This window comes from Neovison vison, chromosome 6 (assembly GCF_020171115.1).
Source record: "Neovison vison isolate M4711 chromosome 6, ASM_NN_V1, whole genome shotgun sequence".
NCBI classification, from domain to species: Eukaryota; Metazoa; Chordata; class Mammalia; order Carnivora; family Mustelidae; genus Neogale; species Neogale vison.
Window position 1 is genome coordinate 179,142,774 of NC_058096.1, and position 3,726 is coordinate 179,146,499.

Here is a 3,726-nt window from a genome sequence, read left to right on the forward strand (position 1 = left end):
GGCTGCCCGGGCAAGTCATGGGGTGTCGCTCTGTCAATATGTGCTCACACAAGAGGTTGCAAACACAGTTATCTGCCAGATCTGGGCAGGTAACACACTGGCCCCAACAGGCGCTACCCATCTACACGGACCACCTGCCACTTCCTTGCAGACAACTGTTCCCCTGCTTGAATCCTACCTACAGCTGCCAAATCTTCCTATTTAGAAAGAAAGAAAGAAAGAAGAAAGAGATTGATTTATATGTGTACTTTTCAATTTCCAAATGTTGCCCACAAATTGAAAAACTCAAAATATCACGAAGACCAAACAAATTCTCATAATTTTCGCTGGGAGGTCACCAGTATTTGGCCTCTTTCTTGGGAATGGAAGAGACATGCGCTTTTGCACCAAGAAGTAAAGAACAGGAAGGCGTATGCAGTTTCAAAATTAATGAATTAACCTCTTAATTAAAAATGGTAACAGATGAAACACCACCCTTTTCCTACCCTCTCAAACGGCAGTGTGGAGGCTCTGGGGGCTCAGGTTTCCCCTGATTCATTGATCTGGTGGCTGGGCCTCTTGCCTGGAAACTGAAGTGTAAGCTGTGGCCCTTTGCCCACAGAGGCTCCATGGTGCCCACCCTGCTCTGTGCAAGACTGACCCCGGAAAATACCAGAAACAGCAGGAGGGAGGAAGGGCAGCCAGTGGAAATCTCTTGAACACAGCCCAGCAGAAAGGAGGCTGTCCTAACCTCCAGATGGCTGCTCATCCTGCCAGCCCCATTCCAGGTCTCCAGCCTGCTGGGTGGCCCAGGGGAAAGGTGGAAAGTCCAGACACAAACCTGCCACTGCCCCTTGGGTCACCCAGGCCTCACCTTCCAGCTGGTAGGTCTACTCTCCCTCTGGTGGGCACAGCCTGCCCTCCTGCACCCTGAAGGCTGCTGCCCACCTGGGGAAGGCCACTTTGGGCCTTACCTCAGAGATTCAGCAAGAGCTGTCAATGAGGGAGCAACAGTGGGCCAAGTTTCTGGGCTGGGACTCTGTCCTTTTGGCTGCTATGTCCATGCATCTGGGGGACAGCCAACTCAAGGACTCTAGGTGACCTTCAGAAGATCACCTGTAACCTCCAGGTGACCTTCAGAAGAACCTGGATAGGCCGGAGGAGCTGGAGTTGAGAAGTAGGATATGGGTACCCTCTGCCCCTCTTTCCCAAATAGGCACACCAGCTGCAAGTTCCCAGTCTCTCCCCTATATCCATTGATCATGAGGGAAGAGCCCAGAGTCAGAGCTTTTAAACACCATTAAAGAGCTAAGCTAAAAAATCTCAGGAAACCCCAAATAGGGCCTCCTCATCCAGACTGTCAGGAAAATGAAAAGAAAGTTCCACTACCATTCCTGTTCCCCTGGGCTGGTCATCAACATCTGGTACAGGGTCCCAGCCAGGACTGCCTCGCAGTGGGAGGGGTCAGAGCAGTGGGAGTCCAGGGTGGGGGATGGGAGGTGGAAAGACCAGCACAGCAGAAGTGCAAATTCAAAAATCTTCATTGACCCCAGACTCTTTCCTTGTGGTATAACTCCAGTGTTCTGAATATTAAGAAATACATATTTGTTTTTAAAAAATGGTAACAGAATATATCTACAGGTAAATCTCACATTGCTTTCTCTAAAATCTGTGATTTCCTTTCAAGACTCTTTCGGCTATTGGGCTGGTTTTAGCCATCAAACTAACTGGAGCTTAGTTTTCATCACAACAGAGTGAGCAGGAATGAAATCTTGTCTGGAGGTGTCCTTGCCTTCTTCGTATTCTCCATGGCTGCCCAGCAGACTTTCTCCATATCACCTCAGCCCATGCGGTGCTGCAAAGGATCATGGGGAAGAGGGAGCCATGCAGCTATGGTGGGCTTGTGCAAACATGACCCCACTGGGCTGCCCACACTGTTGCCCCAAACAAATGAGGATTGCCTGCAAGGAAAAAGAGAATAAATGATGTCAGGTCAATCAGTAATGTCTGCCATGACTACATACTTCACCCATTCACTTATTCATTCATGAAAAAATAATTTTTTTTTAAAGATTTTATTTATTTATTTATTTGACAGACAGAGATCACAAGTAGGCAGAGAGTCAGGCAGAGAGAGAGAGTAAGGGAAGCAGGCTCCCTGCTGAACAGAGAGCCCGATGCGGGGCTCCATCCCAGGACCCTGAGATCATGACCTGAGCTGAAGGCAGAGGCTTTAACCCACTGAGCCACCCAGGCGCCCGAAAAAATATTTTTTGAGCCCTTATTAAGTTCTGGGCCCTGTGCTAGGCCTTTGGAATGCATGAGTAAACAAAAGAGGCAGAGACATCTGACCTCCCAAGGAGCTTACATTCTTGGAGAGGTGAGTGCAATTTTTAAAATGAAGCTTTATAGTAATTTTAGAAGTTGACAAATGCTTTTGAGGGAAAATACAGCAGAGGAAAAGGATAGAGAATGATGGGACTTGGGTTACAGTTAGATACTAGGTGATCTGGGAAGGACTTACCAAGAAGGGGTGTTTGATCAAAGACCCAGAAGGGATCAGGGAACAAGCTGTGAGTCTGGGGTGGGGGAGGGGGAGAGAAGCATTCCAGGCAAATGGAACAGCCAGTGCAAAGACTTTGGTGTGAGAGTGGCCCCTACTCAGTTGTGAAACATGAGAGCCAGGATTGATGGAAAGTAGTGACAGTCTGGAAAGAGTAGCAAAGGGGAGCCAGAGCAGGGTGTGGAAGCCCACTGTGCATTACAAGGCCACCGTTAAGAACTGGCTGATATGTGAGGGCAATTGAAGGAAGTGTTCTAGGCAGGGAAGTTACCATGATCTGACTTGTGCCTTCCTGGGATCATTCTGGCTGCTGTGTTAAGAATGAGCTGTAGAGGACAAGGGTGGAAGGCCTAGGCAAGAGATAATTGACTGCTTCAACCAAGGTAGCAATATTCTGCAACACATTAAAAACCAAGAGAGCAATAATACAGAAAAACAGAAAGAAGTCAGAAATTTCTCTTCCCAGTATATTTATCCCTTGCTGCTAATAAAGTGCAGAAGCCAGAAATTTTAAGAGCAGTGGGCTTTTTCATTCTCATTTTCTCTCATCTAATACCAGTCTTAATTATGTCCTATTAAAGTCAATGCTTGAGCTACAAGGCAACCATCTATGAATGCATATATTTCCTTCACCTCTGGTTTGCAGGGCTCCTGATCAATGAACACATTTCATGCAAACAAGAAGAAATGTGAGGGACTCGGTATGATGCTTTGTTTCAGGATAAAGTTACTGAATTAAAAATAAATGGGAATGATCCTGTTTTCCTTTTTGGTTTTAATAATCAAGGCTTAATCCAAGAAACCTGCTTACATGAATGTTTTTGTTCAGTAATCATTTGTTATCATCCTTATTGAAAGATGTAGCTTTGGATGACTGTGTAGATTCTGGAGAGATGAAATGAAGGAGGGAGCAGATGGTGAATGGGAATGGTTGGGAGTAAAAGACGAGAATGGGGAGTAAAAGTCTGGAGATGGTAGCATTTTTGACCCTGCAGCAGGGCCCAAAAGAAGAAAGAATGAGCAAATGCTTTTCCAGCCACATCTACTGACCCCACCAGACTTCGAGCTGTCCTTTCTTGTCCACAGGGGTTTTGGCTGACCCAGGGTGCAGATCACAATTTTGGTGTCACCTCTGGGGAAGCCCTTGGGCAGGTTACGTCTTCTTCACGTCAAAGCCAGATGCT